We start from the raw sequence: 14164 nt of genomic DNA, 5'->3' as shown, positions 1-14164 counted from the left end.
ATGAAGAAAAATAAATTACTGCCATTGTGTTACAATTATAAATTCTCTGCCTTCCAAGTTTGTCCCTGTAATCAAAAGCAGGTCTGAGAATTCCATTTTGACAAATAATCCTTCCTTTTCTAAAGAATTTGTTTTGTAGCACCTGGGTGGTGCAGTCAGTTAACCAGCTGACTCTTGGTTTCAGCTCAGGTTGTGATCTCAGGATCATGAGATCAACCCCCATGTCAGGCTCTGCGCTCAAGGCAGAGTCTGCTTAAGTTTCTCTCTCCCTCTCCCTCTGCCCCTCCCCCTGCTCTCTCTCTCCCTCTCTCTCTCTCCCTAAAATAAATAAATAAATCTTTAAGAAAGAATGTGTCTTTATAAAAACACAATATTTCCCCAATCACAACACATTTAAAAACATGATAAATGTAGGCATTTTAAACATAACTACAGGACAAAGCTAAGTAATATTTCTGCTCTTGCACCACTATTTTGCAGTAAGAAAATAAGCCCCTTTGCAATCAGACAACTTTTACCACATCACCTGCAAACTATATCACCACTGGTTAATATTTTTGAATAGAATATCTACATTCAATTGCTTATAGAATGTACTATTTTAATGAAGAGGAAGTGAACAAAACACAACTTCGCTGATGGTTCACCAAGCTTCCAAGTTAAAATCAAATGTAGATACATGCTTGATCATATCCATTTAATCACAACTTAATCTTGTTAAAAGATAATCTGTCAAATAGGTCAAAAGAGAAACTTACTCACGTTTTTAATCAAATGACAAAAATTATTAGTAATTACTCCTTCTCTACTTATCATTCTGTGATTATATTTTCCTTCATCTCACTCAGTGACAGACATCAATGCTCATTGGAAGCTTGGAGCTATTTCTCCTGACGTTCTAGCCCCATGTTTTACAGATTCCAGAATTCTCTCTACCAGAAAACAAATTCCACCAGTTACAGTTCATTTTATTAACTACTTTAAGTTCAAAGTGGGCAAACATTAAAATTTTGTGTGAAAGTTAAAAAAAAAATCAAGAAAAATCTGCTGTCATAATTATTTAAGTCATTGGAAATGCCAATCTTCAGAAAACACTGTTCAAAATTTTCAGGAATAATTTAGGCAGGATGGAAACAAATTAATATTCTTTGTCCAAGATTACAGTTCCATCAATTTTCTAAATATCTCCTCAGAATTCGATCCTCTCCCCCTCTTCTCTTCCATTGCTCCCTCTTTCCTTCCTCCATCCCTCTCAAAAATGCTCTCCATTTGACAATGACTTAGTTCTTTATTTTCACACAAGTAAAAAGTTAACTACATAAGAATTTTACAGAACTTAATGAAAAACTTTTGACCCATGAATATATAGAGTGGATCCATCTACGAAGTATGATAAATGATCTAGGTATAGTTCCCAAGATTCACTATTTTTTCACAGCCTATATTGCCATACTATCTTGAAATTGTAATGAGTGGGAATGACATCATTTCTAACATTTCTAAGTAACTTGATATAGTATAGTCTTAGAATTTTTGATATATCATGCACTGACTGAACAAATACTAGGGAAATAACTTTTAACATAGTGTATGAGAGAAGGAAGATGGCAGTGGAGTAGGAGGAACCTAGGCTCCTATCACAATCACAACTAGATAACTATTAAATCTTCCTAAATAACACAGAAATTGACCTGAAGACTGACAGAACAAACTTCATAACTAAAGGGAAAAGAGAGGCCACAATGAAGAAGATGGGAAGTGCAGAGACCTGGTTTAGGGGAGAAACAGATTGAGGGTGTTGTGGAAGGGAGGAAGTGTGGTCGCTGAGAAGGGACAGAGAGAGCACACAGGGCAACACACAAGAACATTCCCCCAAAGCCACTGGCTATGAAAACAAGAGAGACTAAACTTCCTGAGTGCTTGCAACCAGTGGGGCTTAAGGTCTGGAGTTTTAAAGGTCAATGGGGTTGGCTGGGATAGAGCCCAGAGGGTACTGTGCTGCTCTTGGAAAGAAGGCAGGTAAACAACCTGGGAGCACACAGTGGGGAGATTATTTCCTCTTCTCTGAGTGTATCCCTGACAGGCGGTGTTCACAGAGAAACCTCTCCTGGAACAAAGGAGTTGGCTGGTGCCATTTCCCTCCCCCACCCCTTAGCATAAACATAGAGCCACCTGTGGGAGGCAGCAAAGCACAGACACTGGCTGCTGAACTTCCTTACTCTAAGCCCCACCTCCTTGCACTCTGGAGGGGGGAACAAAACACTTTCTCAGTCACACTTGCCTCAATCTCACCTGAATAGACCCATCTCCCAAAAGACCAGCACAAACTCCTGCCCATACCACATCTCCCAACCAGAGAGTTTTGCAGGGCCTCAGTTCCAGTGGAGGTGGTGACAGGTCTCAGAGTGACATAGAAAACAAAAAAATGGAAAATAATGACACTGAACAAAAGAGAGAAAGAACAATTATGCAACATGAGAACAGATTTAGGGAACTCAGTGACTCTTTCAAATGTAATAACATTCATATTATAGGAGTCCAGAAGAAGGAGAGAAAAGGGGGCAAAAATTTATTGCAAAAACAATACCTGAAAATGTCCCTTATATGGGGAAGGAAACAGACATCCAGTTCCAGGAGGCACAGAGAACTCCCATCAAAATCAACAAAAGCAGGCCAAAAAAAGAAAAGACATACTGTGATTAAATTTGCAAAACAGTGATAAAGAAAAAAAAAATCTCAAAAGCACAAAGACAAAAGAAGTCCTTAAATTAAAAGGAACAACCCATAAGGCTAGCAGGAGTAAATTCAACAGAAACTTGGCAAGTCAGAAGAAAGTGGCATGACATATTCCAAGTGCTAAATAGGAAAAATCTGCAGCCAGGAATCCTCTATCTAGCAAGGCTATCATTCAGAATAGAAGGAGAGATGAAGAGTTTCCTAGACAAACAAAAACTAAAAGGAGTTTATGACCATTAAACCAGCCCTGTAAGTAATATTAAAGGGGACTCTGAGTGCAAAGACCAACAGTGACAGACAAGAAGGACCAGAGAAAATCTCCAGAAACCATCATAAAACAAGTACTAAGATGGTAATAAATACATTTCTATCAACAATTACTTTGAAGGTAAATGGACTAAACGTTCCAATCAAAACACATAAGGTGTCAAAATGGATTAAAAAACAACACCCATCTATATCCTGCCTAAAAGAGACACATTTTAGACCTAAAGACACCTCAGATCAAAAGTAGGGGGTTGGAGAAATATTTATCATGCAAATGGATGTCAAAAGAAAGTCGGAGTAGCAATATGTTTATCAGACAAACTAGACTTTCTTTTAGGGACTGTAACAAGAAACAAAGGAGGGAACTATATCATAATAAACAGGACAGAGCAACAAGAGGATCTATCAATTGTAAATATTTATGCATCCAACATGGGAGCACCCAAATATATAAAATAATTAATAACAAACATAGAGGAAGTAATTGATAATAATACAATAATAGTAGGGGACTTTAACACTCCACTTACAACAATTTCATCTAATCAGAAAATCAACAAGGAAACAATGGCTTTGAATGATACACTGGAACAGATGGACTTAAAAGATATATCAGAACATTCCATTCTAAAACAGCAGTATACACATTCCTCCCAAGTGCACATGGAACTTCTCCAGAATAGATCACAAATTAGTGCACAAATCTGGCATCAATAAAGACTCAACAAAGACTGACATCATATCATGCATCTTTTCTGACCACAACACTATGAAACTAGAAGTCAACCACAAGAAAAACATCTGGAAAGACCACAAACATATGGAGGTGAAACAGCATGCTACTAAACAATGAATGGGTCAGCCAGGAAAACAAAGACAAAATTTAAAAATGCATGGAAACAAATGAAAATGAAAACACAACAGTCCAATTCCTCAGATGCAGCAAAAGCTGTCCTAAGAGGGAAGTATATAGCAATACAGGCCTACCTTAAGAAAAAAAGAAAAATTTAAAATAATAAACCTAACCTTACATCTAAAGGAGCTAAAAAAAGAAGAAACAAAACCAAAACCCACCAAAAGGAAGGATATATTAAATATTAGAGCAGAAGCAGATGATATATAAACTTAAAAAAAACCCCAATAGAACAGATCAATGAAACCAGGCACAGTTCTTGGGAAAAAAAAATTTTGAGAAGCTTTTAGACAGACTTATCAAAAAGAAAAGATAAGAACCCAAATAAATAAATAAAGTTACAAATGAGAGAGTAGAAATAACAACCAACTCCAAAGAAATACAAACATCTATAAGAGAATATTATGAAAAACTATATGCCAACAAATTAGACAACCTGAAGGAAATGGATAAATTTCTAGAAACATAAAAACTACAAAAATTGAAAAAGGAAGAGATAGAAAACTTGAACAAACCAATAATGAGAAAAAAAATTGAATCAGTAATCAGAAAATACCAAAAAAGAAAAGTCTAGGGCCAAATGGCTTCACAGGTGAATTTTAACAAACATTTAGAGAAGAGTTAATACCTATTCTTCTCAAACTATTCAAAAAAATGGAAAAGGGAGGAAAACTTCCAAATTCCTTCTGTGAGGCCAGTGTGACCCTGATACTAAAACCAGATAACACCACCACAAAAAAAGACAACTACAGGGGTACGTGGCTGGCTCTGTCAGTAGAGCATGCAAGTCTTGATCTCAGGGTTGTAAATTCGAGCTCCATGCTGGGGGCAGAGATTACTCAAAAATAAAATCTTTAAAAAAAATGAGAGAGAGAGAGGGAGAACTATAGGCCAATATCCTGGATGACCATGGATGCAAAAATTCTTAATACTAGCACACCAAATCCAACAATACACTTAAAAAATCATTTACTATGATCAAGTGGGATTTATTATTGGGTTCCAAGGGTGGCTCAGTACTCTCAAATCAATAAATGTGATATGCCACATTAATGAAAGAAAGGATAAGAACTATATGACCATTTCAGTAGATGAAAAAAACATCTGACAAAATACAATGTCCATTCATGATAAAAACCCTCAACAAAATAGGGATAGAGGGAACATACCTAAACATCATAAAGGCCATCTATGAAAAAGCCACAGTTAGTATCATCCTCACAGGGGAAAAACTGAGAGCTTTTCCTCTATGGTCAGGAACAAGACAGGGATGTCCATTCTCACCACTGGTATTTAACATAGTACTGGAAGGCCTAGCCTCATCAATCAGACAACAAAAAGAAATGAGGCATCCAAATAAGCAAGGAAGTAGTCAAACCTTCATTATTTGCAGATAACATGATACTATATGTAGAAAACCCAAAGGACTCCATCAAAAATTCACTACAACAGAGACACAAATTCCGTAAAGTTGCAGGGTATAAAATCAATGTACAGAAATCTGTTGCATTTCTATACACCAATATGAAGAAGCAGAAGGAGAAAGCAAGGAATTTATCCCATTTACGACTGCACGAAAAGCCATAAGATACCTAGAAATAAACCTAACCAAAGAGGTAAAAGATCTGTACTCTGACAACTATAAAACACTGATGAAAGAAACTGAAGATGACAGGGGCACCTGGGTGGCTCAGACGGCTAAGCATCTGCCTTCGACTCAGGTCATGATCTCCAGGTAACTGGGCTCCATGTCGGGCTCCCTGCTGAGCAGGGAGTCGGCTTCTCCCTCTTCCTCTGTCTCTCCCCACTGCTCCTACTCTTGCTCTCTGTATCTCTGTCTCAAATGAATAAAAAATTCTAAAAAAAAAGAAAAAGGAATTGAAAATGACACCAAGAAATGGAAAGACATTCCATGCTCATGGATTGGAAGAACAAATATTGTTTTACTATATTATCTATTCTACCCAAAGCAATAATGCAATCCCTATGAAATCACCACCAGCACTTTACACAGAGGGAGAACAATCTTAAAATTTGTATGGAATCAGAAAAGACCCTGAAGAGCTAGAGGAATGCTGAAAAAGAAAACCAAAGCTGGAGGCATCACAATTCTGGACTTCAAGTTATATTACAAACCTGTAGTTTTCCAAACAGTATGGTGCTGGCACAAATATAGACACATAGATCAATAGAACAGTGTAGAAAACCCAGAAATGAACACAAAATTATATGGTCAATTAATCATCAACAAAGCAGGAAAGAATATCCAATGGGAAAAAGTCTCTTCAACAAATGGTGCTGAGGAAACTGGACAGCAAAATGCAAAAGAACGAAACTGGACCACTTTCTTACACCATAAACAAAAAGAAATTCAAAATGTAATAAAGACCTAAATGGGAGACGTGAAATCATAAAAATCTTATAGGAGAACAGAGGCAGTAACCACTTTGACATCGGCCATAAGAACTTCTTTCTAAATATGTACTCTGAGGCAAGGGGAAAAAAAAGCAAAAATGAACTATTGGGAGTTTATCAACATAAAAATCTTCTACACAGTGAAGGAAACAATCAACAAAACTAAATGGCAATCTATGGAATGGGAGAAGATATTTGCAAATGACTTATCTGATAAAGGGTTAGTATCCAAAATATATAAAAAACTAGGTCTTGGGGCGCCTGGGTGGCTCAGTCGGTTAAGTGTCTGCCTTCAGCTCAGGTCATGATCCCAGGGTCTTGGGATCGAGTCCTGCATCAGGCTCCCTGCTCTGCGGGAAGCCTGCTTCTCCCTCTCCCTCTGCCTGCAGCTTCCCCTGCTTGTGCTCTGTCAAATAAATAAATAAAAATCTTAAAAAAAAAAAAAAAAAAAACTGGGTCTCTCGGCTGGCTCAGTCAGAAGAGCATGTGACTCTCGATCTCAAGGTCATGAGTTCAAGCCCCATGTTGGGTGTAGAGATTACATACATACATACATACATAAACTTAAAGACATTCAGAAGAACAAAACAATCCTTTTTAAAAAAACATACAAAGAACATACAAAAAACTCAGTATCTAAAAAAATGAATAATCCAATTAAAAAATAGGCAGAAGGGGTGCCTGGGTGGCTCAGTCAGTTAAGCATACAACTTTTGATTTTGGCTCAGGTTAATGAATTCAGGGTTGTGAGATCTGCTGGGTGTGGAGCTTGCTTAAGATTCTCTCTCTGTCCCTCTCCCTCTGCCCCTCTCTAAAATAAAAAAATAAATAGGTGGAAAACATGAATAGACATTTTTCCAAAAGAAGACATCCAGATGGCTAATAGACACATGAAAAGATGCTCAACATCTCTCATCATCGGGGAAATACAAATCAATACTCCAATCAGATACCACCTCACACCTCTCAGAATCTAAAATCAACAACACAAGAAAAAACAGGTGCTGGCGAGGATGTGTAAAAAGGAAAACCCTCTTGCACTGTTGGCGGGAATGCAAACTGGTGCACCCAGTCTGGAAAAAGTATGGAAGTTCCTCAAAAGGTTAAAAATAGAACTACCCTATAATCCAGCAATTGTACTATTAGGTTTTTACCCAAAGAATACAAAAACACTAATTCAAAGGAATACATGCACCCTGATATTTACTACAGCATTATCTTCAATAGCCACGTTACAGAAACAGTCCATGTGTCCATCAACTGATGAATGAATAAGGAAGATATAGTATATATACAATGGAATATTACTCAACCATAAAAAAGAATGAAATCTTGCCATTTGCAACGACGTGCATGGAGCAAGAATTATGCTAAGCAAAATAAGTCAGTCATAAAAATACAAATACCTTATGACTTCACTCATATGTGGAATTTAGGAAACAAAACAAACGAGCAAAGGGGAAAAGAGAGAGAGAAACCACAAAACAATATAGAGAACAAACTGATGGTTACCAGAGGGGAGGTGGGTTGGGGGTATGGGGTTAAACAGGTGATGGGGAATAAAGAGTGCACTTGCTGTGATAAGCAGTGTATGGAATTGCTGAATCATATTATACACCTGAAACTAATATTACAGTGCATGTTAACTGGAATTTTTTTTTTTAAGATTTTATTTATTTGACACAGAGAGAGAGCACAAGCACAAGCAGGGAGAGCAGCAGGCAGAGGGAGAGGGAGACGCAGGCTCCCTGTGCAGCGATGTGGGGTTCGATCCCAGGACCCTGGGATCATGACCTGAGCCGAAGGCAACGGCTTAACCGACTGTGCCACCCAGGCGCCCCATGTTAACTGGAATTTTAATAAAAACTTTTAAAAAACAAAACAGTATGAGAATGTATAGGAGGGAGCTTAAACTAATGGGGTGGTGTGGCAAAGAGAAACCTGAGAAATCCTGTATTTGAATGATGAATTGAAATTGGTCAAGCTTAGTAAATAGGAAGTAGAGGTTCAGGGAGTCATTTAACTTAGCTATCTGGAGATATTAATTAAATTGATTTACTCATAACTCAAATTTGTATTGAGCCCCTACTAGGGGCTAAGTACTGTGTTACCTAAAGATAAAGTAATGAACAATATATATTAAGATCCCTGACATAAGGAAATCTTACAAACTAGTCTAGAAGTATTATAAACACAAACTAAAATGTCACATTGAGATGAACCATGAAGAAATCAACAGGGTGCTATGTTATTGAATAGGGGGAAAGTCTGAGGAGGACACTTCCAAGCTAAATGACAAGAAGCCAGCCATGTGGAAATTGCATTTTCAGCAGTATAAAAAGGCCCTGATACACTGTTGTCAGTGACAGAAAGGAAACATGTATGGTTTAAACATGGTGAGCTGTAGGCAGAGTTAGTAGAGCTGAAATTGGAGAGGTATGCCAGGGTTTATTTTAAGTGAGATGTTTTTAAGTAGGAAGATGACACAAGAATTTATGGCTAATAGGTCACTTGAGTTTGCCACGTGGAGCAAGGAGTAGATAAGTCAGTGTGGAAACGAGGCCAGTTAAAAGTCTTGTAGCAGTCCTGACAAAGATGGTGGTGCTTTAGCTAGCATCCTGATGGTAGAGATGAAAAAAATGAGACAGAGTAGAGGTATATTCTGAAAGCAAAATGACAAACCCTAATAGCATAATATACAGAGACTCACTATGTCATAAACCTTCAAGTATTTTAACAATGTGTTAACTCCACTCAAATAAAAAAATAATTTTAATAAATAAAATTTCCATTTGGCTTGTCAAAAAAAGTGACAAGTCTTACTAATGCCTTGAATATGAAAAAGTTAAAAAACTCAAAGATGACTCTCAGTTTCCTGTCATGAGCAACCAAATGGATGAGATTAACATTTATTTCTATGGGTATGAATAGTGTTTGAAACCAGGTGCAGAATCAGTGGTTCTTTATTGACCATTTTAGGATTGGGATGTCTGAGATACAGCAATATAATGTTAAGTAGGCAACTGGATACATACGTTTGAAACTCAGAAACAGTTGAGCTAAAGAGAAAAGTTCTACATCTACAGAATAGTGTGATTATCAACCCTGAGTGCAAATGAGAATAACCTGGGAAGCTTTTAAAACTACTAATCCAGGTTCGATTCCCAGCATTTCTGTCTACTTGGTGTGTTATGGGCACTGACGTTTTTCAAAAGCTCCCTAGGGGATTCTATATTGCAGCTAGAACTGAGAAGCACTAACATAGATAGAAATGGATGAGTTTTCCAGAAGAGAAAGTGTAGACAGAGAGGAGGTACAGGAATGAGACCTAAAGAGCAAAGGTTTTAAAAATTGAGATTTATGACCTATATAGAACATAATCTCTTGGGGTACTGGTTAAAGATAGGTTCCTAGACTTAATTCAGAGAATGTGAACAGGTGATGGGGAATAAATCGCAACTTCTGAGAATGCCCAAGAATCTGCATTTTAACAAGCTTTCAAAGTGATTTTAGCGTATACTAATGTTTGAGAAACACTCATTTAGAAGTAAGGTAGGAGTAGCCAGGAGGATACAGAGGCAAATTAGGAGAATACAGTGTCATAAAGACATGAGAGGACAATATTTCAAGGAGGGAGAGGTCAAACAGATGTTAAGGAAGAACTGACCATAGCTGGCAACACTGAGATCATGGTGATTTTGGCAAGAGCAATCATCGTCAGTGAAGAGATGAGATAGGAAACTAGAACAGGCAGTTTGAAGGATGAATGGGAGGTGAGGAAGTGGTGACAGCATAAGTAGTCCTCTAAGAGACTTGGGTTTGTGGGCAAGCAGGAAAAGCAGTCAATTGCTGGGAGTTTTGTGATTGTTTTCAAATAGCAAACATTAGCATATGCTTTTATGTTGATGGTAACAATCAAGGTGGAGGCAAGAAAATTAACAAAAAAGTACATTTTTTTTTCTTCAGAGAATAGGTGGCCTTTGATAAGTGGAAAGACACATCTTCCATTGTAAGAATCCTGAATGATCCAATAATTTTAAGGGTAGTTAAGTTTACAAGTGGAAATATTAGGGAGTTCCCAATTGGTCATTTCTACTTACTAAATGAACTGTAAAGGAAATTCACCAACTGAGAAAATGTGGGGATGAATGTGAAGACTTGAAACATTTATAATTTGTATAAATTACCTCTGGATGGACTACTGGAGAGCATTCCCACTCAAAACTGAAGTGTTCAATATGGTAGGAATCATATTAAAGTTATTTTATTGCTAAGGAGATAATTAGTACCTTGTGGTTTAAAGCAATCTCTTCTGCATTATAGTGGAACTCTGGAATTTCAACTGAGCAACTGTTAGACTTTTAAATAGATGATACTCCTTCATAAAGGAAGTTTGGTACCTACCTACAGGTAATCCTGTGGCTGACCACTATAAGGCTTCTATATGAATTAGGATATAATTTTCACAACAAAATTATCTTTGGCCATCTACATGTTTAATACTGAAATGGAGGAAACCCACTTCACATGAAGAGCTATGCTGGGTAATCGACATAATTCCCATTTCATCTACTCTACTCTGTAGTAGCCATATAAACAGGTTAAGTTAGGACAAAGTTCCATAGCTAGGAAAGGAATTTGGGATTAAAGAGTCTGTCCTACAAAGCCTATGCTCTGTGCACAATATGTAACATAGTTTATTATACTTAAGGTTCAGTGAATGCAGTATTGAATGATCTGCAAAGCCTAAGGAAAGAGCAATCTTTTTGTACAAATATATTCCTTATCTGGCACGACGCTGAGACCTAAATTTTTAATAAAACTGTAGTAATTGACTTGAGTCTGGGTTTTCTGCTTAAACAAGACACTCAATATTGAAAGAGTGCCATGACTATGAGATCCATGAGGGTATGAATATCTGTCTTACTCACCAGTGCATATGTGGTTCTCAGGACACAATGCTGGGCATGTAATAGGTATTGAGTATTTTCTAAATGATTTACAACTCAATTATTAAGACATGCCATGGTGCCTAATGTTTATTATTTCAAATTTTTCAGCACATTTCTCCATATAAGAAAAATAATTAAAATGCAAATATATATGAGCTATTAATATACTGTTTATATATAGAGAGAAAACAGATATATACATATGCCAGAGCAAATATAATTTAAAATACAAAAATAAGCAAGTGAAGGATGCATAACAATTCCTTAGGAGGAACACAACGTTATTTCCAGGAGGTGGTGTGACAGAATAAACATTTTTTTTAAAAATTCTATTTATTTATTTGACAGGGAGAGAGGGAACACAAGCAGGGGGAGTGGGAAAGGGAGAAGCAGGCTTCCCGCTGAGCAGGGAGCCCGATGCAGGGCTCAATCCCAGGACCCTGGGATTATGACCTGAGCTGAAGGCAGACACTTAACCATCTGAGCCACCCAGACACCCCTAGAATAAACATTTTTTGATATTGGATATACTTAGACTCCTAGATTTCCACCTATGACATGGGTAAATTTGGGCAGATTACTTAACCTCTGGACTAGTTTTCCTCATCCATAAAAGTAAAATAATTATAGTACCCATCTCGAGGTTATTTTGAGGATTACATTAGATAATGTTTGAAAAGATACAGTACAATGCTATGCACATAGTAACCACTCACTAAATATTAGGTCTGATTTTTTAGTAGTCACCTCAACCCTTTATCAACAAAACCTTATTTTATTAGGTCTGGCTGAATAACACAGGGGTCTAGGCCACAAGGCAAAATGAGATTATTTGTGGTGTTCCCTCCTTTCATTCCTGTAGATCAACCAGGCTGAAAACTCCAGAAGCAACTTTAAAGAGCCAGCTTGGTTTATGAAAAGATCTAGGAGAAAGAAAAACATTTCCCTTTGTATTTATAAGCACCAACTTGGCTGCTGATAGAGAAAACAATTTGGAAATAACAGGTCAAATGAATAAAAGAGCAATTAAAGAATGAGATCCCTACTGACATGTTACCAATATGATTTTCAAATAATATCAAAAGCACCTAAAAAGTACAGAAAATAATGAAATGTATCTTTATACCATATTGTTTGTTTAAAAAAATACTTTTGAGAGGAGCCTGGGTGGCTCAGTCCGTTGAGCGTCCGACTCTTGGGTTTCTGCTCAGGTCATGATCTCATGGGTAGTGAGATGGAGCCCTGCGTCAGGCTCCATGCTCAGTGTGGAATCAGCTTGGAAGTTCTCTCCCTCTGCCCCTCCCCCCACTTGCTCTCGCTCTCTCTCTCTCTCAAGTAAATAAATAAATCTTTAAAAAAACTAATAATAAAATAGATAAACCTTTTTTAAAAAATACTTTTGGTTTGCATTTCCATAGAACAAAAACTATCAGAGCTTCAGGGGCGCCTGGGTGGCTCAGTTAAGCCTCCCACTCATTTTTTTTTAAGATTTTATTTATTTATTTGACAGAGAGAGATACAGCAAGAGAGGGAACACAAGCAGGGGGAGTGGGAGAGGGTGAAGCAGGCTCGCAGGGCTCGATCCCAGGACCCTAGGATCATGACCTGAGCCAAAGGCAGACGCTTAATGACTGAGCCACCCAGGCGTCCCAAGCCTCCCATTCTTGATTTCAGCTAACGTCATGATCTCAGGGTCATGAGATGGAGCCCCACGTTTGGCTCCCTGCTCAGCAGGGAGCCTGCTTGAGATTCTCTCTCCCTCTCCTCTTGCCCCTCCCGCCCCTGAGCTCTCTCTCACTCTCTTAGGAAAAAAAAAACCATCATGCTTCAGAGATGTATTAATGGCATATCTAAAATAAATCAAACCATAAACACAAAATATTACATTTAAACTAACGTGAAATATTCCAAAACTTCACACTGACAAAGACTTCAAAAACGATTGTTTATAAAATAAGTTATTTCAGGAAAATATAGTTTTATGAAATAGTTTTATATATAAAATACCTGACTAATATGTGAATAGATATATTTTTTCCATGCAAGTGTAATATACAATTATTCAAACTAAATAGGATTATTTTTCAAAGAAACAGGATTGTTGGGACCAACAAGCAGAAATTAATTTTCAATGACAACTGTAATACTGGGAGGTAAATGTTAAAACTTGGATTGCAAAACATGAGCATGAAGAATGCTCAATTTCAACAGCAAAATTTAATATTATAAATGTACATTAAATATCTTTTTTAATGCATCAGCCAGAAACCAGCAACAGATTTACCTTGTAAAGCTCTGAACAAAAAGACTGTGTCTTCATCATCTCCATACCACTAGGGCCTACAACAGCAACACTGGTATACAGTAAATGCTTGAAAAGTGGGGGTTTTTTTATTATTAAAGTAGAACTACATACAATGTTATGTTAGTTTCAGATGTATAACATATTGATTCATCATTTCTGTACAGTACTCAAAGCTCACCATGATAAATATAGTTACCATTTGCCACCATACAATGTTATTACAATATTATTGGCTATGTTCCCTATGCTGTACTTCTCATCCCTGTGGCTTATTTATAATTGGAAGTTTGTACCCCTTTATCTATTTCACCCATCCCCACACCCAACTTCCCTCTGGTAGCCACCAGTTTGTTCTCTGTATTTAAGAGTCTGGTTTTTTTTTTTTTGTACGTTTGTTTTTTGAATTCCACAGTAAGTGAAATCATGTGGTATTTGTCTTTTTCTGACTTATTTCACTTAGCTTAATAACCTCAAGGTCCATCCACGTTGTCACAAAAGGCAAGATCACATTCTTTCTTATGGCTAATATCACACACACACACACACACACACACACACACACACACACACACACAC

This window comes from Callorhinus ursinus, unplaced genomic scaffold (genome assembly GCF_003265705.2).
Source record: "Callorhinus ursinus isolate GAN/ISIS: 27379988/994484 unplaced genomic scaffold, GSC_fseal_2.0 scaffold65, whole genome shotgun sequence".
NCBI lineage: Eukaryota > Metazoa > Chordata > Mammalia > Carnivora > Otariidae > Callorhinus > Callorhinus ursinus.
This window is presented reverse-complemented; position numbering follows the sequence as displayed.